Here is a 27,639-nt window from a genome sequence, read left to right on the forward strand (position 1 = left end):
CCATCATACAAATAACAGAAAGTACCCCTGCGCCCCCTCGCTTGCAACAAGATAATTTTAATCCTTCATCCAGAGTTAGCTAAAAAGTAATCAGAAAATAACCAAACATCACATAGCTATGATTGAGTGTTACAGCACACTTAGTAGCTGCAATTTTTCAGATGAGTATTCTTACAAATTTTTCTATTTATTTTGTTCAAAGATATAGCTAATGCCAGAAATTGATGCTCTATATGTGACTGTTGCTTTTTTAAATAATTCTACCTTTGAAATCTGATCTATGATAACTGCATTTCAAATGGTTTGTGGATTCTCATCGATCACGTCAGTTTACTTAGGCCTATTCTTTCAAAACGTACATCAACATATTTATTGAGAATGATCTCTTAATGTTAGTTTTCTCTTCTGCCGTTTCTGTGGTTACATATGCTGTTGACAGTTGCTTGCTGTGTTAATATTTTAACTTTCACTATTTGTGGCATCGATGGCTCTGTGATATGAAAGCGTTCTGTTTACTTAATCACCTTCACCTAAGTACTAATCTGCACCTACCAGGGGATGTAGCCTAGTGGAAGTAACCTGCACTCCCATTTCAGTGCGCTGCAGTTCAAATATAGACTGTGAGATGTAGGTGTTTCATACTTTTATCTAAATCGCTAGCACAGATGTCAGAATAATTCCTTTGAAGGGGTCAAAACCAAAGCCGCTCTCAATTCCTCCCTACTCCTATTCATATAGAATAAAATAATTTCTCTCTCTTCCTTCTCTAATGCCCCATCCATACACAGTAAAATAATTTCTCTCTCTTCCTTCTATAGTGCCCTATCTTCATAACTTAACATTCCTCTACCTAAAAGATAATTTTTCCGTACACTTTTTCCCGTGGTCTAGGGGTAGCGCCTTTGATTCATAATCAAAAACGTTTTCGGCCCCGGGTTCGATCCCCGCCACTACCTAAATTTTGATAAATAATCAGCATTGGCGGCCGAAGACTTCCGGCGTAAGAAGTCAGCCTCATTCTGCCAACGGCCTCGTCAAAGAGGGCGGAGGAGTGGATAGAGGTTCAGGGCACTCTCTTGTCCTAGGGGTGGGAAACTGCCCCTAAAGGCGGAAGAATCAGCAATGATCAACGACATGAGGATGCAGAAGGCAATGGAAACCACTGCATTAAAGACACGTAACGTGTATCCACAGGACATGTGGCCTGTAATTGAAGAAGTGTCATAATGATCTCTCCATTGGCAAAAGATTCCGGAATAGTCCCCCATTCGGATCTCCGGGAGGGGACTGCCAAGGGGGAGGTTACCATGAGAAAAAGATTGAATAAACAACGAAAGGATAACGTTCTACGAGTCGGGGCGTGGAATGTCAGAAGCTTGAACGTGGTAGGGAAACTAGAAAATCTGAAAAGGGAAATGCGAAGGCTCAATCTAGATATAGTATGGGTCAGTGAAGTGAAGTGGAAGGAAGACAAGGATTTCTGGTCAGATGAGTATCGGGTAATATCAACAGCAGCAGAAAATGGTATAACAGGTGTAGGATTCGTTATGAATGGGAAGGTAGGGCAGAGGGTGTGTTACTGTGAACAGTTCAGTGACCGGGTTGTTCTAATCAGAATCGACAGCAGACCAACACCGACAACGATAGTTCAGGTATACATGCCGACGTCGCAAGCTGAAGATGAACAGATAGAGAAACTGTATGAGGATATTGAAAGGGTAATGCAGTATGTAAAGGTGGACGAAAATCTAATAGTCATGGGCGACTGGAATGCAGTTGTAGAGGAAGGAGTAGAAGAAAAGGTTACAGGAGAATATGGGCTTGGGACGAGGAATGAAAGAGGAGAAAGACTAATTGAGTTCCGTAACAAGTTTCAGCTAGTAACAGCGAATACCTTGTTCAAGAATCACAAGAGGAGGAGGTATACTTGGAAAAGGCCGGGAGATACGGGAAGATTTCAGTTGGATTACATCATGGTCAGACAGAGATTCCGAAATCAGATACTGGATTGTAAGGCGTACCCAGGAGCAGATATAGACTCAGATCACAATATAGTAGTGATGAAGAGTAGGCTAAAATTCAAGACATTAGTCAGGAAGAATCAATACGCAAAGAAGTGGGATACGGAACTACTAAGGAATGACGAGATACGTTTGTAGTTCTCTAACGCTATAGATACAGCAATAAGGAATAGCGCGGTAGGCAGTACAGTTGAAGAGGAATGGACATCTCTAAAAAGGGCCATCACAGAAGCTGAGAAGGAAAACATAGATACAAAGAAGGTAGCTGCGAAGAAACCATGGGTAACAGAAGAAATACTTCAGTTGACTGATGAAAGGAGGAAGTACAAACATGTCCCGGGAAAATATCAGGAATACAGTAATACAAGTTGCTGAGGAATGAAATAAATAGGAAGTGCAGGGAAGCTAAGACGAAATGGCTGCAGGAAAAATGTGAAGACATCGAAAAAGATATGATTGTCGGAAGGACAGACTCAGCATACAGGAAAGTCAAAACAACCTTTGGTGACATTAAAAGCAACGGTTGTAACATTAAGAGTGCAACGGGAATTCCACTGTTAAATGCAGAGGAGAGAGCAGATGGGTGGAAAGAATACATTGAAAGTCTGTATGAGGGTGAAGATTTGTCTGATGTGATAGAAGAAGAAACAGGAGTCGATTTAGAAGAGATAGGGGATCCAGTATTAGAATCGGAATTTAAAAGAGCTTTGGAGGACTTGCGGTCAAGTAAGGCAGAAGGGATAGATAACATTCCATCAGAATTTCTAAAGTCATTGGGGGAAGTGGCAACAAAACGACTATTCACGTTGGTGTGTAGAATATATGAGTCTGGCGACATACCATCTGACTTTCGGAAAAGCATCATCCACACAATTCCGAAGACGGCTAGAGCTGACAAGTGCGAGAATTATCGCACTATCAGCTTAACAGCTCGTCATCGAAGCTGCTTACAAGAATAATATACAGATGAATGGAAAAGAAAATTGAGAATGCGCTAGGTGACGATCAGTTTAGGAAAAGTAAAGGGAAGAGACAGGCAATTGTGACGTTACGGCTAATAATGGAAGCAAGGCTAAAGAAAAATCAAGACACTTTCATAGGATTTGTCGACCTGGAAAAAGCGTTCGACAATATAAAATGGTGCAAGCTGTTCGAGATTCTGAACAAAGTAGGGGTAATCTATAGGGAGAGACGGGTCATATACAATATGTACAACAACCAAGAGGGAATAATAAGAGTGGACGATCAAGAACGAAGTGCTCGTATTAAGAAGGGTGTAAGACAAGGCTGTAGCCTTTCGCCCCTACTCTTCAATCTGTACATCTTTGAAGCAATGATGGAAATAAAAGAAAGGTTCAGGATTGGAATTAAAAGACAAGGTGAAAGGATATCAATGATACGATTCGCTGATGACATTGCTATCCTGAGTGAAAGTGAAGAAGAATTAAATGATCTCTGAACGGAATGAACAGTCTAATGAGTACACAGTATGGTTTGAGAGTAAATCGGAGAAAGACGAAGGTAATGAGAAGTAGTAGAAATGAGAACAGCGAGAAACTTAACATCAGGATTGATGGTCACGAAGTCAATGAATTTAAGGAATTCTGCTACCTAGGCAGTAAAATAACCAATGGCGGACGGAACGAGGAAGACATCATAAGCAGACACGCTATGGCAAAAAAGGCATTTCTGGTCAAGAGAAGATTACTAATATCAAATACCGATCTTAATTTGAGGAAGAAATATCTGAGGATGTACGTCTGGAGTACAGTATTGTATGGTAGTGAAACATGGACTGTGGGAAAACCGGAACAGAAGAGAATCGAAGCATTTGAGATGTGGTGCTATAGACGAATGTTGAAAATTAGGTGGACTGATAAGGTAAAGAATGAGGAGTATCTACGCAGAATCGGAGAGGAAACGAATATGTGGAAAACACTGATAAGGAGAAGGGACAGGATAATAGGACATCAGCTAAGACATAAGGGAATGACTTCCATGGTACTAGAGGGAGCTGTAGAGGGCAAAAACTGTAGAGGAAGACAGAGATTGGAATACGTCTAGCAAATAATTGAGGACGTAGGCTGCATGTGCTACTCTGAGATGAAGAGGTTAGCACAGGAAAGGAATTCGTGGCGGGCCGCATCAAACCAGTCAGTTGACTGATGACCAAATAAAAAAAAAAACTTAAATTTACCAAGTGAATCTAACCACCTGTGTGATTTTTAAAGGCTCTAATCCTCCCACATGGAGTGTAACTGTTTTTTTTCACTTATTTTTTGTCATCAGTCTTCTGACTGGCTTGATGCAGCCCGTCACGAATTCTTCTCCTGTGCTAAACCTTTCCTCTCAGGGTAGCTGTTGCAACATACGTCCACAATTATTCGCTGGATGTCTTCCAATGTCTGTCTTCCTCGACAGTTTTTGCTCTATACAGCCCCCTCAAGTACCGTGGAAGTCATTCCCTCATTACTTAACAGATATCATACCATCCTGTCCATTCTCCATGTGAGCGTTTTCACATGATCTCTTCCTCACCGATTCTGCACAGATCCTCCTCATTCCTTACCTTATGAGTTCACCTAATTTTCAACATTCGTCTATAGCACCACATCTCAAATGCTTCGATTCTCTTCTGTTCTGGTTTTACTACAATCCGTGTTTCACTACAGTACAGTGCTGTACGCCACACATACATTCTCAGAAATTTCTTCCTCAAATTAAGGCAAACTAATATTAGTAGACTTCTCTTGTCCAGGAATGCCCATTTTGCCATTGCTAGTCTGTTTTTGATGTCCTCCTTGCTCTGTCCGTCATTGTATCTTATACTGCCTATTTAGCAGAATTACTCAATTCGTGATCATCAATCCTGATGTTAAGTTTCTCGTTGTTCTCATTTCTACTATCTCTCGTTACGTTCTTCTTTCTTCGAGTTACTCTAAATCCATACTGTGTACTCATTAGACTGTTCATTCCTTTCAGCAGATCATATAATGTTTTTCTTTACAGCTTGTCACCTGCAACCATATACAACATAATGTAGACAAAATATTTACGCACAAAAGACGATTTCGAAACTGTTATGGCTACGCCTGAAATTAATTTACTTTTTGTGAAACGTTGTGTGTGTGTGTCTGTTTACATTATGTCTCACTTACGTTTCCTCTTTCCCTCATCTTCTTGACTGTGAAGTTCTGTATATTGAGTTGTCACTGTCAGTGTTTACCAGCTGTAAAAAAAAGATGACGGACGATGGAATAGTTGAAGGTGTGAAAACCAATTGGCGGACAGTGGAACAGTTAAATATGTCATTAGTGGCTGTTTTGAATCTCTCAGAGGTGTGTGTGTGTGTGTGTGTGTGTGTGTGTGTGTGTGTGATAGAGAGAGTGAGAGGGGGGGGGGGGGGGGAAGAGTGAGTAGGTTTGAGAATTTATCATTATTATTATTATGATTGTAATAGAAGTAATAAAATAATGTGGAGAAAAACTGACACAGTAGAAACGTAATACTGCAGGAAAAGCGTACCATGTGGTAATAAGGTATGATTATATATTTTTATGAGCTGTTAAAAAATCTGTAATTGCAATTTAAAAACTAATATTGAGATGTATATAAACAGTACAGAACACTCCTTATGTTTAACATCCGTAAAACAAAAAACCCACTGATGATGCTGCAACTGCAGTGAAACATGTCTGGGACAAAAAACAAAATTGTGTTTTGCTAAAGGCGAACTCCACCCAAAACCATACATATTGTTTATAGCTATGATTTTAAAACGGCCGTGACGGTCCGAAACTAGTCGTTTCAAGTAAATGACTATTATCGTAACTGTGATGGATTTTGGAAATAAATAAAAAAAATCTTTATGAAGTTGTTACTGGAGATTTTGACAAATGAAAACAGTGAAACAACGAATGGGAGCAGTACTAACGTTTCACAATCACTTTTCACAGTCAAGGATAATGAGGAGTTTTTCAGCGTCATTGCTATTGATGACAGACTCTGAGATTTGCATAAAAGTCCAGAAGCAAAGTGCCAGTCAATGGAATGACACAATTCACTATCGCCAGCAAAAGCAAAGAAGCCGGACCCCGCTATCACCTAAATTGAGTTACACTGGATCTAACTGCCGTGTAGTGAAAGTGAAAGACAGGCTATTTTGATTTTCAGTCATACAACGAAAAAGGGAGAGGCTATGTCAGCGGTGAGCAAGGCCTTCTATAGATTCAGACCATCAATGTATCGACAGCATTATTGCTCTTGGCTATAAGGCTTTCGCCCATGCTTCTTTAGCCAAGAGCAATTATTGTACATTGTTGTCATTACTTAGGCTCAGTAGCGTTAAAGTCAGTACACTATCATCTTCCTTTTACAGGAGATGATGTCTTAAATGTAATGGCAAGAGGAGGGGAGCGAAGACTATTACTATAGTTGTCAAACACAGGTCTGTTGTGCTCTATAGGTACAGTAAACGGATTTAATGTTCTTTAGAGAAATTACTGAGAAATTTCAATTACAGAAAACATATTTTTAAGTAATTAATTATTTAAGAATTCCATCTTTCACCTAACTGATCCTCAAATAGTATTCTGATTTCTTGACAAGTACAGATAAAGAAATAATACTTTTATTTCACTGTACTACATTAAGTTATTTTTCGTTAGGCTGCTTATCTCAGTTCACAATTTGCCTATGGCTATCATGTAGGGATAATTGATATACAAAACACTTACATAACGATTTTTATGACTGAACTGTGGATTAAATAGTGCCTAATCTACTAAAAATTATTCAAATTAATTATGTTTACTCATATTCTTTTGTTCAGCATTTTTTTCCAGGCGTTCTGCTCTTATCTTCAAACTGTAAGGCTTGTAAGGTGTATAAACAGTGATGTAAATTTTTCGTTATTTTTGTAACAATACTTACCTTGATTTCAGGTATGTATATTTATTTCTCAGGTAGACAGTATTTAATTTTAATGTCGGTTGGCGCAATAGTTCGTCAGTAGGCGTAGAACGATATTTACATTGAAGGCGACGAGCGATCGTCATTTTGTACTGCGCATAAAGATGCCCCACTTGTGGAACAGCGATATATCATGTCTTCAGGATTTACTACAAGAACAACGTTGTGCTGTGAAACGTATTATTCTTAATATCCTTGGAACACTATCCAACTAGAACAACTCTAATGTATTTGTAAATAAACGCCACACAAAGTACAACATACTTTGTACGTCATAGAGAGCTTATTAGCATCAGAGACTATATAACCATATTATTATGGATAAATACAAATTCTTTTTTTAGGTCACATATATGAGAAGTCTAGTCGAAATCAACGCGTGAATCAGTGGTAAGATCTCAAAACTCTAGCTCATAGTATTTGCATATTCCATTTTCTCTTATAAATAAATTGGTTGCGATAGTTTGAAGTTGACTGTTCAAACAATAATCTTAAGAAATTATTTCGTCTCTTATGGATAACGAATAACTTTAATTTGAATTGAAGTCGCTTTAATATAATTTTAGACTGAATTGAGAAACTTGTGTTGAAGAAATTCTGGCTTGCTTGGTTTGCCAATAGAGAGAAGTTATCATATTGCCAAATTAAGAAATATCTAATTGTGAATTAGTGTGTTTCTCAGACGAACGTAAATAAATGTGTTTTCGTAAGAAATGAAAAACGTGAAAGTTTTCAAGGTCCTCCTTAAGAAATCGGACCCCTATTTGACAAAATCCTGGCTATGTCCATGCCCAGCAGCTTTGTCCTTCTTCATGACGATACTAGTCCACATACTGGTGAATAGAAGAAGGATTTCCTAAGACAGTTACTTGGAAAGTTGGTTAGTACCCCCCTAATAGTCATGACTTGGTCCCGAACTGAAGTTTTTTTTTTTTTTTTTTTTTTTTTTTTTTTTTTTTTTTTTTTTTTTTTGCGGGAAATTCTAAGAAAATAACAACGAACAGAAAGTGGAAGTCAGTGACGGGCGCAGCTACTTGGCAGCAAGTATGCATCCAGAAGGCACAGGAAAGCTTATGGAGCTGTGGAGTACACAGGTATGCACATCGACTAAGTACGAAAATAGCTACGATACAAATTATTTTGTAAAATAGTGATTGTGGCATGTCTATGATGCATACTGGCTGTGAAGACTGTTTCCGCATCAGTCGAAATGCGTCATCAGTGGATAAGTTACTTTATTTATTTAAACATTCATTGTGCGGCAAAGTAAAAGGTACGAGCCAATTCCCAACGTTCATCGTCAAGAATAAACCAACAGCGAGCTAACAGCGGTTGTCAGTCCCACCATTTTCAACCGCTTTTAGCGCGCTATTCTTTCAATCTTGATGATGAACGGTGGTAATTGGCTCGTAGCATTTACTTTGCCGCGCCATGATTGCTTAAAACAAAAAGAAAAGACACTTATCACCCGAAGACGTATTTTCACTAATGCGAAACCGGTCGTGACTTCTTAATAAAACTATTTTAACATCCAGTGCTGAATATTTATTCACCATGTACAACTTTGGCTGCGGTCACCGATCTCTAGAATAATATGAGCCATGGTTGCTATCAGGAAAATGAGAGCGTTTCTGAAACCATGTACACTTATTATGTATTCTGAGAAGCAGATTAAGTGTTGGTGGACGGCAGCGCGCTTAGAATTAGGTCTGCTTGTGAATAGCATCATAATAATTTTTCCTATTCTTGTTTTCACTGCAGCTCTGAATTGGCACTGTTGTTATGCTCAATTTTATACAGCAGATTTTCTTTTTTTTCCGACAAAGCCGCTCATCAAATTACCGAGAGGAGTTTGCAGACTGTGCAGGCCAGAGGCGAGCTATCCGGAGGGGTGGATCTACGGGGCGGGTCGGTCCCACTAATCAGCGCTGGCCGGAGTGTCCTTCAGCGAATGCGGAATGAGGCAGTCGCTGCGGCACAAGTGGCCTAATTGGATGTCGGCTGGAGAGGCCGACAAATCCCCGTCGTACACGCGAATGCGCAGAACTGGAGGAAACCAGGGAGGCTGGACGGTGGGGAAGTGTGGCTCGAAGGCGGGGGCCCGCAAGGCTCAGAGCACTGGCTGCCTGGAAGGGACTGCAGCAGCATACGTCGTCTCCACAGAGTGGCGCTGCAGATACCTCCATTCTTCCTCTGACTCTAACGATGCTTTGTAGACGGCTGCTACTGGTACCCGTTAATGATGGAACTTGGTACATATTTTTGTAAAAAGCTTGAACTTTATACGTTTAAATTAATTTTGCTGAGTGCGGACCTGTAATCTTGCTTGTGTTTTTAAAGTTAAATTGTCTTTTGGATGCTAAACTTTTGGTTCCTGTTTTGAATGCTGCGCATACCAGACGTTAAGGTTGATAGCTCCCGTATCATACTGAAAGGTGGCTACACTGAGCCACAGCGCCAGAGATTGCGCCAAAGAGTATTATTCAGCCGCCTCCACTGGTAGTGCTCGTCGAGAACTCGTAGTAGTCAGTGCTTGTTGAGAACTCGTAGTGGTCAGTGCTTGCTGAGATGTCGTAGTAAAGAGTGCTTGTCGAGATGTGGCAATAGTCAGTTCTTGTTGAGATGTGGTAGTAGCGAGGCGGTGTGGAGATATTGTAATGTTTAGAGTGCTTTTCGTCAATATAAACGAAGGTAAAAAAAAAAATTTCTTTTCTCTCTCATTATTTCAGTGTCCAGAATACTGGACACTGAAATAATGAGAGAGAAAAGAAAATTATTTTTTTTACCTTCGTTTATATTGACGAAAAGCACTCTAAACATTACAATATCTCCACACCGCCTCGCTACTACCACATCTCAACAAGAACTGACTATTGCCACATCTCGACAAGCACTCTTTACTACGACATCTCAGCAAGCACTGACCACTACGAGTTCTCAACAAGCACTGACTACTACGAGTTCTCGACAAGCACTACCAGTGGAGGCGGCTGAATAATACTCTTTGGCGCAATCTCTGGCGCTGTGGCTCAGTGTAGCCACCTTTCAATACAAACCACTTTCTGGGGAATAACATTTTGTCCATTTTCTTTGGACTGTTGAGCTCCGTGCTCGTGGATAATGATATTTTACTATAAAAGTACAGCGACCAGCCACTTTTTTAAATGCGTTTTATTTATACCAATATGGATTTCGGGTTTGCACCCACCTTCAGCTGGCAAATTACATGTATCTTTAGTTTCTACAGTGGTACAGTATCGACAGCAGTTTAGATGCTGCAGCTGGCCTGCGCAAAAGCAACGATTCCAATCATTTACTTCAATTTCGCGAGTTTCAAGTTACGCACTATCAGTTGTTCATTTTACTTACATTCTCCTCTCCTTTTTTTTCTTGGCTTTTCTTCTTTTTGTAACAGCACAAACACTTTTTGTCACGTATTTTACACAGGCACACTGCGTTATCCTCCATGTTGTCGATTGATAGTTTTGTTTTCATACAAGCAGTTTATCTATGGACAGAGTTACATTTTTTATTTTTTTTACGAAAGTTTTGAGGTTCTAGCTAAGCTACTGTTTACTAAACATTGACTTGGGTGATAGAAGTATTCTAAGTATGATGTATACAAAGTTTTTTTTTTGGTTACTTAGGCAGTACTGAAGATAGTAAACTTACATAACATATTTATACAAAGCAGTAATTCATACATTTACAAATAACAAAGATAGAATTAAGACTTTTATGTTATATATTATTACATGCATTTGTTGGGTTTATATTAGATTATGTTATTTCTTGATTGTGCTTAGTAAGTGGTTTGATAAGTAGAATGTGGAAGTTTTTCAGAAATATTCGGTTTGGTAACTCTGTTCGGTCGTTAAGTATGTCAGAAGGGGATGCATGTTTATGTGAATAAATTTCGATTCCTTCTAGGAGATTCATTCTTTTCCTTTGTTGGCTAGGTGGAGAACTTGTAGGTTATGGGAAATGTCTGTTACTTGATGTTCTTCTTCTGCTACATGTTGGGCAAACGTGGATTTATTTTTTTTTAAACGAAGAGCATCCATGTGTTCTCGAAAACACTTAATAATCATTCAAATTACCATAAAATTTACAATAACTAAAAGTCAAGAATGGTGAGGCGTTTTCAGTTGTTTTTGTTGAACGTTAACACTATCGATCTGTATTTCCCATTTCAAAATTTTCGCTCAGTCATTTGTATTTTTTACAGAAGAACCTGAAAATGCGTCTACACTGACGTGCAACCTGTAATTGCGTTTAAAGCATCTTCATACGGCTATGCAGCTTTTGGAAATATAATAACATTCTTGACTTCATTTTTTGTCATAATGTGATTGTTTATTCAACTTATGTTACCATAACTGTGACGTAATTCAAGTGTGAGAGTGCACACAAGTACCTGATTGCGAGAATTCTAAGAAAATCATATCCTGCCTGAAACCTCTTATTCTCAGAAAATATGACTACGAACTTTCACAATAAACTGATTAGTTTGAAACTAAAGTTGGTCCCTGTGCAACCTCATTAAAGAAAGAACCGATTTCTTACGTTATTTGGCTTACATGGCTCGCACTGCATAGCATTAAAAACTGCTCTCATAGCCACAGCGCGTCTCGACTACACAGCTGCAAAATCAGACTACCAAGATATGCAGAGGTGCAACGCCTTCTCTAAAAACATTGCTGTCATACTTGGTTCATTATATCTTATATTGGTTTGAAATGAATTGGAAAGAAATTGACTCTTGGGATGTGGACAATGCCTCTTGGTTAAGTAGCAATTTCTTATCATTTGACTTAATAATATTTGATAAAACTTCCAGAACAGTTAGCTTACTGTGAGATCCTGCAGATATAATCCAAAAACTTCAAAAATTAAACTTCAAGAATATAACCTTTTCCTGAATAAAATTCCAAAATCTAGTTCTTAAATTCCTTTCACTCACAATGATCGATAAAGCCTAACAAAAAAGAGAAACAAAAATATTCCTGATTGGAAGCCTGACGAAGTAAGAACGCTGCATTATCAAATTGCTGCCTCAAATAAAACAGACTTAATCATACCTGTAATCTATTTCTCACAAAGCGTATAATTGGACCATAATAAAATCCAATTTCTTCTCCCTCCATGACAAATTATCCATAATGTAATTCGCAAAAATCTCCATTGTTTGCTGCTTATAGCTACTATACCAAAACTCGACTGTTCACATCTAACACCAAAGCTGAACTGTCAGTCTCCTCTCCTCTCGTCGCAATCGACGGATAAATGTGGCGCTGAACTTCACAGAGCAAAGATCATCTCTGACCAGTGCAACTTCTCTGCCGAGGCTGCGTGCGAATATCTATGCTATTCAAACCTTATGAGCGTGATTTCAAAACAACGAAAATTCTTACAGTTATTTACACACACAACTCTCAACGTATCACACCCACTGCATGTATATTCACGTATGATTGTAGGATGTAGGATGACCCTCATAATGTCTGACAATTGTAAAGCAATCACTGTGCAGCTCTCTTATATTCTACGTATCTATTAATGAAAGAATAATTCTTGCTGTCATTGTTCAACTAGCTTGTATAAGAGAATGGTGTTCCTAAAGAACGTCGTACCTAGGAGCACATGATGTGGTTTGGTAGGTACTTCACGCTAGTGATTGATCTTAGAATCACATTAAGCAATTTGCACTAGAGACCGCTATAAGCAGTTTCCGCCAATTTCTTAAGTTTTTGTTGTTGGTAGTCATGGGGTTGTGTTTTGTACAGTATTTTAAATATTTAGAGTTCTATATATTTATGTTCTGTATAATATATTAAACCTACTTAGGGTGCACCGGGACTTTCAAAAGGAATCTCGGTGTATTAAGAGTTTGTAGCATTTATTACACTCAAGCTACAATTACAAATAACACGTCAAATGAAACAGCAAATCGACGGAATCTATTAGTACACCTTACCGGTGGCAGTTGTTACGAGCCGTAAAGTCTACAGGCTAAGGTTTGCTTGCCAATTTTCCAAACGGAATGCCTGACTATGATTTTTCTGGATCGTCTCGTCGTCAGTGATAATCGGCATTTCACCTAAGAGAAAACGTGAACACAATGTGCGCATCTGGGGCCACCAAATCCCTACGAGATGAGGCAGTTGCAACAAGTCTCCCTAAAATTTAACTTTATATGTCCATCTATCAGAGTTTATGGACCTTTCTTTTTCGGTGTACCATCTGTAACTGGATTTTCTTATCCCGTTGCTCTACCCTCTATTGGAAGACGTTGCACCACAGAACTTTATTTGTCAGCAAGATGGAGCAATGCACCTCTGGCATAGCTCAGCACGCTATTAGTTACGATTAATTAAACGACCTTTTACCCGACCGATGGACTGGCTGAAAGTAGCCAGATGACAGTTTTTATCCACGTTCACCTGAACTGTCGGTATGCGATTCTTAACATTGGGGTTTTAAAGTACAATGTATCATGTATATCCATTTGTCTTAAGAAACAGATTTGAATCACCACTCTTAAATATCAGTCGAATATTTTATCGTAGATGATTGACCACGTTCCACCCTGGAACGCGTTTTCACATTTGGAAAAACCTTAATTTTCCAGAGCTCGCCCCTAAATTTCCTGTGTGCCATTTGACGAATGGCGCTCACATCGAACAACTGTAGGAAAAACTTTGAATACCTCTTTCATTAGATGTATTATTTATAATTGTAAGTGGAATGTAATAAATGCTACGAAGCCTCAAAACCATAATACTCGTATTTAAACACCCTGTATTGCTAATTCTTTAGTTACAAAGTTTTATAGCTAGTACAATTCGGTTTACTGTTAAAGTAAATGCTTGACTTGTGGGCTGTTAAGCCAATACTTCGTCGGTTGTGAACCGTCTTGTGCCGTGATATGCAATAAGATGTTTTACCATTGGACATTTGGCATTTACAAAGATACTGAGTTTCGTTAATGTCTTAACAATCTGACCATTCTTGAAGATCGTAATTTGTGTTAGTTTCTGATATCTAAAGTTTCAAATGTATTTAACTCGTAAAATTTTTTTGATAATACTTCTGCTTAACTTGATTTCACTTGCGAATTTTTAGTGTGTAGTGGATTAATAAAGTAACAGACAGATGACTAAATACAGTATTGATCAGATTACCTCTACCGCTCCGCTTTCAAGTGAAGGCATTTCACACTTGGAAACCACTTCATTTTCTAGAGTAATTTTCGTGATTTCAGAAAAAGCCCACTGACACATGTCAGGGTTGCTGGCGTCGCCTTTCGAATTTCTGGTGCCACTAGCTCCATATGCCGTGAGATATCTGCCTGGTTTGAGGCCACTAAGATCTTTGCTCGAAGCTGTTGAGGGGGGGACAGCTCGTGTAGTGGCGTGGCGAGTTAGGGACTGGTAATGGAGCAAAGACAGTGTCAGATATCCACCCGGCGACTAAGGTGAGCACTTGCGCAGGCATCTTTGGCACAGAGCCCTGCGAATGGTTGCTGGGCATATTAAATTTGTGAGCCTATTTGAATCCGTGGCTGACTTCGAGAGCCGTCTTCGTTCGTAGCCTGGCCACTCAGCGCTGGGACGTGCGAAACCGATGAGAGACGTTAAGGCAGTTACGCTACGCTGAATTCTGAGCCCCATTTGGAAGCGGCAAGCTTCAGCTTCGAATTGTCAACTTCACTTAAGTTTTGGACTTTGAGGTCTTAACTGTTATTTTCTTACTGATACCTATAGTTCTGTTGCGATCATTGCGATTTCTTACATCTATTTGCCCACCAGTTGGTTCTTTGAATTGCGGGTGTTGTTTGCTTCTCCTGAGTCGATACTGGCCTTGATTGTTTGTTAACAAGCTGTCTTAAACTGTGTGAGCCGATGGTGTTTCCTGATCCGGGGTGATAAGGTGATTTCTTCCATGCTTTGCCTCCACCCTCCCCCCCTCCCCCCATCCTCCCCACCCCGTCGTCACGCGCTACCTGGACGGTTGGGTTTCAGCCCAGCTCCTTGAAAAGCGTCTTCGAACACCAGATAAGTACCTTCATCTTGTAATACGCCTGGGTGCTCGTTTCGAGATACCTTCGGGCACTGTAATCCTAATCGCTCTGTTAATTATATTGGCTTAGGAGGTGCCTGCGTCTGAATATTTGCGATTCCTGAGGCAATGGAACCGGGTTTGGCAGCCTAGTTTTCTTTCGGGCTTTTCGCTGTTGTTGTAGAGGCGGTATCTTGCTGTGACGCAGGTATACCGTTTGGCTAGTTATTTTTGGTCACACGTAATTACCGTTACTGTGTTAATATTCCTTTTGTCGGTCTGCACGCAACTAAAATGGCCATGGAAAGCCGTTCCTTTCCTTGTAACCTATGTTGGCCTTCCTATTTGGTGTAGTCTTGTGTTCCTTCCGTATAAGCCTTCTGGTGAACCCCTTGTTAGGAGGCTAATCAAACTCTCGGTTACTTAACTGAAATAGTTATCGATGATGGCCTACCTGTTTTGTATTTGGTAGTCTTACTTTACTGAAGCCGTTATTAAATGCCTAATAGTTGGTATTTGGTAATTTCACTTAACTGATGCTGCTATAATTGAAGGTCTGCCTGTTCTATGTAATTAGGTGTGACTAAATACGTTAATGTCACAGTTTGTAAAAGGACGAAAAAAATCCTCTAGTCCTCCTACCCTTATTTCGCAGTAACATCAGGAATTGGGTCCGCCTTGATGCTAAACACCTTGTTATTCGTTTATTTCTTTATTATCCGAAACTAGTTTCGGCGACAAATATCACCATCATCAGTGGTTTTTTTTAATCTAAAACATGCAGAAAATGGCATGTTTACTAATCGTCTATTGAAATATAGTTTTATATTGAAACTTTCATACTACCTTATTCATTGTATGTTACAGCATGTTTTAAGCAATTATTGGCGCCGTTTTTTGCGACATACTTTCTGTGCTGTTTTTTTTCTCTGTTGCCGTTTTTCCACTTAGCGAACATCATGTGATCTGCAACCATGTGAGTGGCTGTTAGTAAACAAATACTTAAAAGTGAACTTCGTATGTCAGCAATATGTATACTCGGGGTTGTGGTAGTGTTGTGGAAACCAGGGTATGAAAAACTGTAGCGCGAATTACGAAGACTTCTGTTCATTATTTATGTCTCTATGTGTGATGGGGATGTGGTTCTTTTGCGTGTGTGAGCTTTCTGTTCTGTGTTCTTGGTCAGTTCACTCAGAGCTGTAAAGAGTGTGTTGTTGCAAAGTGTTGTGTTTTCATCTATTACAATTTTCCCTTCGACTATAGCCTTTGGTATGTAGTAATTTTCTTCTATTGTTAGTTGTCGGTACAGACTGTTCCTGTTTCTCAGAGTACGTAGATCGTTTTCGATATTAGTGGGCTTTTGGTTTTTGTTCATTACATGTTCTGCAAAAGTTGAATGTGTGCTTTCACTTTTTAGAGTTCACATGTGCTCTGTGTGCATCGTTCGGAGATTTCTGCTTGTTTGTCATTCACATTCTGAGAAACAGCAACGGTCTACACCGGCAACACTTTGCAACAACACACTCTTTACCACTCTGAGAGAACTGACCAAGGACACAGAACAGAAAGCACACACACGCAAAAGAACCACATCCCCATGACACACAGAGACATAAACAATGAACAGAAGTCGTCGTAATTCGGGCTACAGTCATAGCCTTTCTCGCCACACGCAATACGCCTCTGACGACACAGGCGAACAGCAAGATGGCGTAATATTCTGGATCAGAAACAAAGTGCAAAGGTTTTTTTTTCTCTGTCTAAAAGCAGCCACATACCATCCAACGAATGTGAGTACACGAGTAGCTAAGCAAGAGCTCAGTACACACCAAATAGCTGGTTTCCACAACACTACCACAACCCCAAGTATACAGGGTGAGTCACCTAACGTTACAGCTGGATATATTTCGTAAACCACATCAAATACTGACGAACCGATTCCACAGACCGAACGTGAGGAGAGGGGCCAGTGTAGTTGTTTAATACAAACCACACAAAAATGCACGGAAGTATGTTTTTTAACACAAACCTACGTTTTTTTAAATGGAACCACGTTAGTTTACCACATCTAAACATATAAACAAATACGTAATCAGTGCCGTTTGTTGCATTGTAAAATGTTAATTACATCCGGAGATATTGTAATTAAAGTTGACGCTTGAAACCTCCGACGTTCAGTTGCGTGTTGTAACAAACACGGGCCACGGTCGGCGAGCAGCATCTGCAGGGACATGTTTACGATGACGACCTTGTTTACGAGTGTGGCTGTAGTGCACTGTTGTGGTTTGGTCTAGCTGTCGCAGTGTCCGCATGTAGCGTTTGCTGCTATTGTTATTCTGCATTCGTCTCCGCACGCAGACCAACTGCAGTACACCGTGTTACCAGACGTCTGCGATAGTGTAGTGTTGTAGGAACTGTGACCATGGTGTATTCGAACTCTGAAAAGGCGGAGATGATACTCATCTATGGCGAGTGTCGACGAAATGCAGCTGAAGCCTGCAGGGTGTATGCAGAACGGTACCCGGACTGAGAGCATCCAGCACGCCGCACTTTGCAAAACATCTACCGCCAACTGTATGAGACAGGTGGGGTCGTAGTACGCAAACGGGTCCGTAACAGGCCCATCACAGGAGATGCCGGTGCAGTTGGAGTGTTAGCTGCTGTTGCCATGAACCCACACATGAGTACACGGGACTTTGCGAGAGCCGGTGGACTGAGTCAAAGTAGTGTCATGCGCATACTGCATCGTCACCGCTTTCACCCGTTTCATGTGACGCTACATCAGAAATTACGTGGTGTTGACTTTAATCATCGAGTGCAATTCTGTCAATGGGGATTAACAGAGAATGCGTTGCAGTTCTACTTGTTTACCGATGAAGCGAGTTTCACAAACCACGGGGCAGTGAATCTACGGAACATGCATTACTGGTCTGTGGACAATCCTCGCTGGCTCAGGCAAGTAGAGCGACAGCGACCGTGGACTGTAAATGTATGGTGCGGAATCATTGCCGACCACCCCATTGGTCCTCACTTCGTTGCAGGGGCCCAAACAGCTGCAACATACATCGCGTTTCTACAGAATGATCTGCCAACGTTGCTCGAAAATGTCCCACTGGAAACGCGTCGACGTATGTGGTATCAGAATGATGGTGCACCTGCACATTCCGCAATTAACACTAGGCTGACCCTTGACAGGATGTTCGACGGGCGTTTCATAGGACGTGGAGGACGCATAAATTGGCCAGCCCTATCTCCTGATCTGACACCTCTGGACTTCTTTCTGTGGGGTACGTTAAAGGAGAATGTGTACCGTGATGTGCCTACGACCCCAGAGGATATGAAACAACGTATTGTGGCAGCCTGCGGCGACATTACACCAGATGTACTGCGGCGTGTACGACATTCATTACGCCAGAGATTGCAATTGTGTGCAGCAAATGATGGCCACCACATTGTACATCTATTGGCCTGACATGTCGGGACACACTCTATTCCATTCCGTAATTGAAAACGGAAACAACGTGTGTACGTGTACCTCACCCCTAATGGTAATGTACATGTGCGTCAGTGAAAAAGACCAGTAAAAAGATGTTAGCATGTGGACGTAATGTGCTGTTCCAGTCTCTTCTGTACCTAAGGTCCATCACCGCTCCCTTTGGATCCCTACGTAATTCGGTGCTCTCCGATACACACGATCGGACAGCGGAGGAGTGGTACTCAAGCGTCAACTTTAGGTTACAATATCTCCGGATGTAATTAACATTTTACAATGCAACAAACGGCACTGATTACGTATTTATTTATATGTTCAGATGTGCTACCAAAACTAACGGGGTTCCATTTAAAAAAACGTAGGTTTGTGTTAAAAAACATACTTCCGTGCATTTTTTTATGGTTTGTATTAACCAGTTACACTAGCCCCTCTCCTCACGTGCGGTCTGTGGAATCGATTCGTCAGTATTTGATGTGGTTTACGAAATATATCCAGCGGTAATGTGAGGTGACTCACCATGTATATTGCTGACATACGAAGTTCACCTTTTAGTATTTGTTTACTAACAGCCGCTCACATGGTTGCAGATCACATGATGTTCGCTAAGTAGAAAAACGGCAACAGAGAAGAAAAATAGCACAAAAAATATGTCGCAAAAGCGCCAATAATTGCTTAAAACATGCTGTAACATACAATGAATAAGGTAGTATGAAAGTTTCAATATAAAACTATATTTCAAAAGACGAATAGTAAACATGTAATAATGTTTTACTGAGATTGTATAACCATGCTATTTTCTGCATGTCTTAGATTAAAAAACCCCACTGATGATGGTGATATTTGTCGCCGAAACTAGTTTGGGATAGTAAAGAAATAAACAAATAACAAGGTTTTTTGCATCAAGGCGAACTCAGTTTCTGATATTACTGTTTTTCTATGCGAACACGGATCAAATGGAAGAGTTCCAAGATAAAATCATTGCTTATTTCGCAGTTTGCCCTTCGGTTAGAGGGGCGCTTACTAATACCTGGGAAGACTAGTCCTATGCACTTCCGCGAACGACAAATACGTGCCAGACTTTTTATACCCATTTTAACTCCTTATTTTGAGTCGTCATACAATAACATTTAAAACTATTCCATTTAACTGATAAGAGTAAAAAATGACTTTTACGTCAGGCTGAACATTCTCGGTTCTGATTCTGTACCAAAAACTGACAAGAAAAGAGAGAAAGAGAAGTTATCTTGCAGAAAAATATTGCGGTATGGCCATATGGTGAAACTAAAGCACCATCATTACTGTGTGAATGTTACCTTGAAAATATCTCATACATAAAATTATTTGTAATTGAAACTTATCATTACATAGTATGATTTAAAGGATTTTACGTCATCCTTCTGCTTGTTGGCATGTTTAAAAATGTACTAAAAGGTAGTAGCACCTTTTACCTTAAACTGCTGTACTCTTAACCACTGGAGAGCCAAAGAAACTGGTACACCTGCTTCATATGGTGTAGGGCCACCGGGTGCACGGAGAAGTGGAGAAACACGGCGTGTCGTGGACTCGACTAATGTCAACATTGTGCAGGTGCGAATTGACACCACGAATTCTGTAGGTCTGTCCATAAATCCGTAAGAGTACGAAGGGGTCGAGAACGATGCAAGGCACCTCAGATGTGCTCAATCATGTACATACGTGGTGAGTTTTGTGGCCAGCGGAAGTAATTAAACCCAGAATAGTGTTCCTGGAGCCACTCTGTAGAAATTCTGTACGTGTGGGTGACTTACTGTGCTACTGGAATTGTCGAAGCCATTCGGATTGCGCAATGGATATGTATGGATGCAGGTGATCATATGTCTTACCTGTCAGAGCCGTATGTAGATGTATCAATGATCCCGTATCACTCCAACTGCACACGCCCCACACCATTAAAGTGATTCCACCAGCCTGAACTGTCCTCTTCTGACATAAAGGGTCCACGGACTGGAAAATGGAAATTTGTGGTAAGGACTGTGGGACCAAACTGCTGAGGTCATCGGTCACTAGCCTTCAGCACTACTTAATCTAACTTAACCTAACTTACGCTAAGGAGAACACACACACACCCATGCCCGAGGGAGAACTCGAACCTCCGACGGGGAAGCTGCGCGAACCGTGACAAGACGCTCGAGACCGCACGGATACCCGCGCGGCGGTCTACGGATTCATGGGGTTCTCTCCACACCCGTACTCGTCCATCCTCTCGATACAGTTTGAAACGAGACTCGTCCGACCAGGCAACAGGTTTCCAGTCATCAACAGTCCAACGTCGGTGGTGACGGGCCTAGGCGAGGTGGAAGGCTTTGTATCGTGCAGTCATCAAGGGTACACGAGTAGGCCTTCGGCCCTGAAAGCCCATATTGATGATGCTTCGTTGAATGATTCGCACGTTGACATTTGTTGATGACCCGGAACTGAAATGAGCAGAAATTGGCGGAAGCATTGCACTTCTGTCGTGTTGAACGATTCTCTTCAGCCGTCGTTGGTTCTTGCAGATATTTTTCCGGCCGCAGCGATGTCGGAGATTTGATGTTTTATTGGATTCCTGATATTCACGATTCACTCGTGAAATGATCTTACGAGACAGTCCCCAATTTGTCGCTAGCTCGGAGATGTTGTGTCCCATAGCTCAAGCGCTGACTGTAACATCATCTTCAAAATCTTGTTAACTTGCCACTGTAGAAGCAGTAACTGATCGAACAACTGCACCCGACACTTGCTGTCTGATATAGGCGTTGCTGACAGTAGCACCGTGTTGTGCCTGTTTATTTACCTCTGTATTCTAATACGCATGCCTATACCAGTTTCTTTGGCGCTTCATGTAGTATGGTGTACTAGTGTGTTAAAGAATGTTGCCAAGAGCAACTGGTGCTGGATCCGGAGATCGCGTACTAGCGGTAAGGACAACTTCTGGCAAGTTTCGGAGTGCCTATGTTGAACAGTTTTCGACGTTCAGGAAGATAAGGGGCTACTTTCGCAAGTAGTGGTTTGTGTAGTGCTGCTAGTACTCAGGGTAAAATATAGAATTGCATTTCATTCTATTTTATCGGTTGTTGATAATGTGGATATACATCTTAAGAGGACATGACTGCAAGGGAAGTGGCCACGTTATTTTATTACTACTACTATTACTGTTGTTTATGTTTTATAGTGGCCACTTTTGGAGATTCTTGTATCATTATTCTGATGATAAGGACTTCCTCTTTGAAATGTGTAAATATTGCTGATGTTTATATCGCAAATAGGTGGTAGAGCCGACATTTTAACAAAGAAGATGAGGGGTCAGAACGGGAAGCTCCCATCTGATGGAACATTCGTGGTTTTTCCTATTGGTAGAATCTATTCTGGCAAAATTCCTAATGTAATGGAATGTATTTAGTGGATTCCTGTAAATTTGATTTGCAGTTGTAATGTGATCCGTTTAGCCAAGCTGTTTGCAATAAAACATTATAAAATCACTTCAGCATTTTGTATGTTCACATGAATGCTCTCATGCTTGACCACCCCTCCTACCCACTCTCCCTTTTCTCTCTCTCTCTCTCTCTCTCTCTCTCTCTCTCTCTCTTCTCTCTCTATCTGTGTGTGTGTGTGTGTGTGTGTTTGTATGTAAGTGCATGTTTGTTTGGGTTTGTAATAAGTTTGCAAAGTACTCAAAAGAGACATATTTAAAAGCTTGTATCCTTCGGTATGAGGATTAGCTACCCTCTGTAATGAAAAGCTGAGTGGATGGATCAATGACGAATTTGAACGGTTATCATGGGACGTCTGCCCTGAACACACGCAACGAATAGTAACGTACAAAATGAGAGCAACAAAAGTAAGTTGGTAGAGCCCTTGTTTTCAAAAGGCGAAGTCCCTGTGTTCGAGTTCCAGTCTGTTTTTAATGTGACAGGAAGTTTCATAACAGCTTACACTCAAATTCCTATTTTCTTTCTGGCAGCTGACTCTAATTTCTAATGTTATGAACGAAAATGTAAGAGAGTTTATATTGGTGAAATTATAATACTTCCACTATTTCAGGGTAATTTTATTTCTTTCTGGTTACAGTGCTGTAATGGCTCTTTAGCAGTTTTTAAATTAATCTGCAATTAGCGTATAAAGTTTAGATTTAGTAAATCATCACATCATTAAAATTAACACCATTAAGAGTCGTACCTTGTACGCTGTTAATAGATAACACTTCATTATTGTCCTTTCTGAATCATTACATTACATGCAGTATTACTTTTCAAGAAAATGCTATTCATTGTTTGGCCATACATAATACTGACGTTAATGCCAGTTGTATGATATATCAGATTATGTTGGATGTCAACAATTTCCCACAAGAACCACAGACAATTTAAAAGAACGTCGTAAGTTCACAACTGCCAGTTTTGTCAAATAATGAATATACCGTTTCTAGCATGGGTCATGATATGTAGTGTAACTAATTTCGAAAACGTTCTGAATAATGACCACTTGACTGTGGTTCTAAGTACTTTATGTAATGACCCGTTTCGTAGCCATATCGTCTGGTTTCATCTGTTAAATTATAAAATGCGTTCGTCACAGTTGCGGTCAAATTATAGTTACAATCAATACTGTGAAATAGAGCAAATTACATACAGGATAAATCATGAGATTAAACATGCAACGTGGACGGGACCAAACATTTCTCCCTGCCTATGAATAAATCACGCAGTTAAAAACCGTCAGTTAAGCAGGAAGCATGAGTGCGCGCTTCCACAAGGGTGTGTAAATTTTTTTATCTTTCTGAACCATGAAGAAATATCTGTCGAAAGTAAGACGATGTGAGACCAATAATGTGCTGGAAGACCCAGTCAAAAATTAAAAGCAACTGCTATGAATCCGGAACGGGTGACAGCAGGCTGAATATAACCGGTTAACCATAAGAGGGGGGGTCACAGTCCGTCAAAACTGCCTAGAAATTAACAAGAAATCTGTGAAGTATCGAGAAAAACACGCTTAGTACTAAAAACGTTGTAAAGACGGTAACTGATGGGGCACTTTGTATGACAGTTGATACAGTTAAAAAAAGAAAGAACCACACTTGAGGAACCGGTGACTGATGCTTTCCATATAACTGTGATTTCCTAATAGAATAATTTATCCATGGAATTTCGTCAAAGTCGCAACTTTTATGTCATGATATAAGATGTAAGTAATTTGCTGATAATCGCTGTTCATTGTAACTATAAACTGATCACAATTTTAGCGAAAGATTTTTCCAATTTAACAAATCTAACGCGATGATGTGGCTTATAGGCTACGAAACTGGCCGTTAAATAAATTGTTAAGATCATCCAAGCTGTTGTTATTCAAGATGTCTACTTATTGCTGCGTTTGTCCTTGTAATTTCGAAAAGACAAGAATGCTATCTTAGCTACTAGCTGTAGACCCTATGCTAGGTATAACTTCTCATGGTGCGAAAATTTACTACTACTGAAATATGTGTCTTATTTTCATAATCCCCTAAAAATTGGTACAGTAATACGTGATTGTGGGAAACAAGCTCAGCCACGTTTATTTAATGTTACTGATGTTAGCACTTTTGATCAACAGGCCATCGCCGGACGACAATTAAGACATTCTCGACGGGACCTTCGAATAATACCGAGAGTAGTATGAGTCAAATATTGAGCAGAGGTCTAATGAGTAAACGACAGAAGTCAGGCAGATATAAAGATTAAACCACGCTCCATTGGCCTCACGTGGAATGTAATTTAATTTTGTAAGTTATGCAAGCTGAATGTGAAAAGAATAAGAATCGGAAGCAACTATTGATGTTAGTTACATCGGGAACTTATGCGGTATGAGCGGCGACGAGTTAAAATGTATGCCACATCGGCACTTGAACATGGGCTCTCTTGTTTACGAGGCATCTGCATTAATCACTGTGTTATCCAGACACCGAACACCTCACAATTGCGAGGAATATCTGGCTGACCCGCACTCTCACTTAACGCCACCTGTCCGCAATCCCCCTCCATGTGTTCCATACTTGCTGCTATAAGATACCCACAGGAGATCGAACGTAAATACACATCCGCGCAGACGGTGGTGAATTCATTGCCCATCGAAGCGAATCAATTATATGAATGCGTAGTGTCTGGTCTTTCGGTCTGTGGATTGTTGGACTGTGGATAGTTGGCGCAAGGTGGGAATGTGGGTCAGCCAGAAGGCATATTGGGATACCCTAGCAATTGCAGTAAACACTGTGTCCGGATGGCACAGTGATTAATGCAGCTGAGTAGTAAGCAGGAGATGCCGGGTTCGAATCTCGGTCCGAAACACATTTTCACTTGTCGCCGCAGACTCCGCGTAATATCACAATGCAGCTGACATCAACAGTTCCCTCAATTTCCTTACCTTTCTTCCCCTTCACCTTCAATTAACATAATAAGTATCACATTGTGCTTTCCGAGTGGTGTCTGTTCTCTGGGATTTGTCCGAAAGCACAGACACTACACATTCATATAATTCATTTTATGCCGTCACTAAATGTCACCGACAGCAGCAAGTTCAGAGGCCCCGCACCTAGGGCTGTGGCGGTGACATCGCTGCAATGCGACAACGCTGACAGCGGGCGCCACACAACAGCGGCACCATCGATGGCTAGCGTGCTTGTGTCTCGATCTGGTTTCCTCTCGCAATGATTGTGTTCAAAGTCTAGCTTCTTCCAGTAGATGTTGCTTTAGTAAATCCGCTGTTAGTAATAAGTCGAAATAATTTTGATAACGTTCAAAGCATCAGATCATTTTGTGGTATTTTACAAATAGGTTCGATACTGATTGCGTGGGGTAATCTTGTTAGTAAATAGTTACTGCATTTTTGGCCAGATAGTGTGTCTCATTATTTAGAGCATTCTTTCACAAAAGAATTCTCACGATTAAACATTTCATTTTCAGTTTGTTTGGATTTTTAAATTTTTGTCATTAATTCTATTTAATATACTTGTCAGCCCAGTGTAATTCAGTTTTTCCACTTGTTTTAACATTATTTAGGTATTCGTAGTGTTTGTAACCTGTTCTGAAATTTTTTGTTTTTATTGTAAAGCCTTCGAATATGGCCCGATTCAGAGGTTACCAGTCTGTTGTAAAATAAAGTTTCAGTTTGGAAACAGCGCCATTTCTTAAATTGCGTAAATTCTTTATCAAATGGTTTTCGATAGCTTATTAAATGAAATGTTTGCAGAGTATGGATCTCCTGTTGTAACAGCACAATTAAAAATACACACATCAAAACAAATTTTGCATCTCCCCGGTTCCCAGAACCCCTGAAGATAGACGTTGACTGTGGACGTTGTATCACAGACACAGTCCCTTTGATTGTTCAGAGATATCACTAAACCCGCCCAAACATGTAAACAACCACTCATGACCAGCGCCTATTAGGCGGAGGGAATCCGACAGCCGATCAGTTCCAATCGATCCACCAGGACGGAGGTATTCGATTCGTATTGTCTGTAGTTCAACCATGCCTAGACGGTCAATACAGCAGTTCGATCGCATCCGCATTGTTACTTTGTGCCTGAAGGGCTCTCAACAATGGAAGTGTCCCGGCGTAACCATAAAGTGCTGTTGTTCGGACATCGAGGAGATACAGAAAGACTGAACTGTTGATGACATGCCTCGTTTAGGCCGCCCACGAGCTACTACTGCAGTGGATAACCGCTACCTATGGATTATGGCTCACAGGAACCCTGATAGCAACGCCACCATGTTGAATAATGCTTTTCGTACAGCCACAGGACGTCGTGTTACAACTAAAACTGTGCGCAATAGGCTGCATCTTGCACAACTTCAATCCCGGCGTCCATGGTGAGGTCCATCGTTACAGCCACGACACCATGCTACCCGGTACAGATCGGCCCAACAACTAGACAAATGCACCGCTCAGCATTGGCATCATGGTCTCTTCCCCGATGAGTGTCGCATATGCTTTCAACCAGAAAATCGTCGGAGATGTGTTTGGAGGCAACCTGGTCGGGCTGACTCCTTACACACACTATCCAGCGAGTACAGCGAGGTGGAAGTTACCTGCTTTTTAGGGTGTCATTATGTGGGGCCGGTGTATGTCGCTGGTGGACATTGAAGGCGCCTTATCTGCCGTACGGTACGTGAATGCCCTCCTCCGACCGTTAGTGCAACCTTATCTGCATCATATTGGCGAGGTATTCGTCCTCATGTACGCCAATTCGCGCAGCCATCGTGCACATCATGTGAATGACTTCCTTGACGATAACAACATCGCTCGACTAGAGTGGCCAGCATGTTCTCAGGACACGAACCCCATCGAACATGTCTGGGATAGATTGAAAAGGACTGTTTCTGGAAGACATGACCAACCAATTAGTCTGAGGGATCTACGCCGAATCTCCGTTGAGGAGTGAGACAATCTGGACCAACAGTGCCTTGATGAACTTGTGGATAGTATTCCACGACGAATACTGGTATGCATCGATGCAGATGGACGTGCTACTGGATCACCACCTCTGAAGGTCTCGCTGTATGGTGGTACAACATGCAATGTGTTGTTTTCATGAACAGTAAAAAGCGAGGAAATGATGTTTATGTGGATCTCTGTTCCAGTTTTCTGTAGAGGTTTCCGAGCTCTCGAAACCGAGGTGATGCAAAACCATTTAAAGTGTGTAAATGAGCTAAAAGTATACCCGGAATGTTTTAAGATTTTAAAAGTAAAACAAAGTTAAAATTAACTAAAGTGAGGTATTATTGGTGTAACACGGAGAAAACGTATAACAACGGTACATTTCGCTCAAAAATTACTGGGTCTAGTGAGAACTGACGCCACGCATGTCTTCTTAATGCATATTGGTATTAGTGGTTTGTAAGGTGTGCACAACCTAAACTGTGACAAAGATGTACAAACTATTATGTTATGGTCACCATGGCGATATTTCCGGTAAATATCTTAGCTGTGATTGTCTTGGCGTTGTTTTGCAACACGGTCTCCACGTGAATCGTTCCGAGATTACGAGAATTAAAGTGGTAGCCAGAAAGAGTATCCCGGTAGCACGTGGGGCTCTCGACC

This window comes from Schistocerca piceifrons, chromosome 1 (assembly GCF_021461385.2).
Source record: "Schistocerca piceifrons isolate TAMUIC-IGC-003096 chromosome 1, iqSchPice1.1, whole genome shotgun sequence".
Lineage (NCBI taxonomy): Eukaryota > Metazoa > Arthropoda > Insecta > Orthoptera > Acrididae > Schistocerca > Schistocerca piceifrons.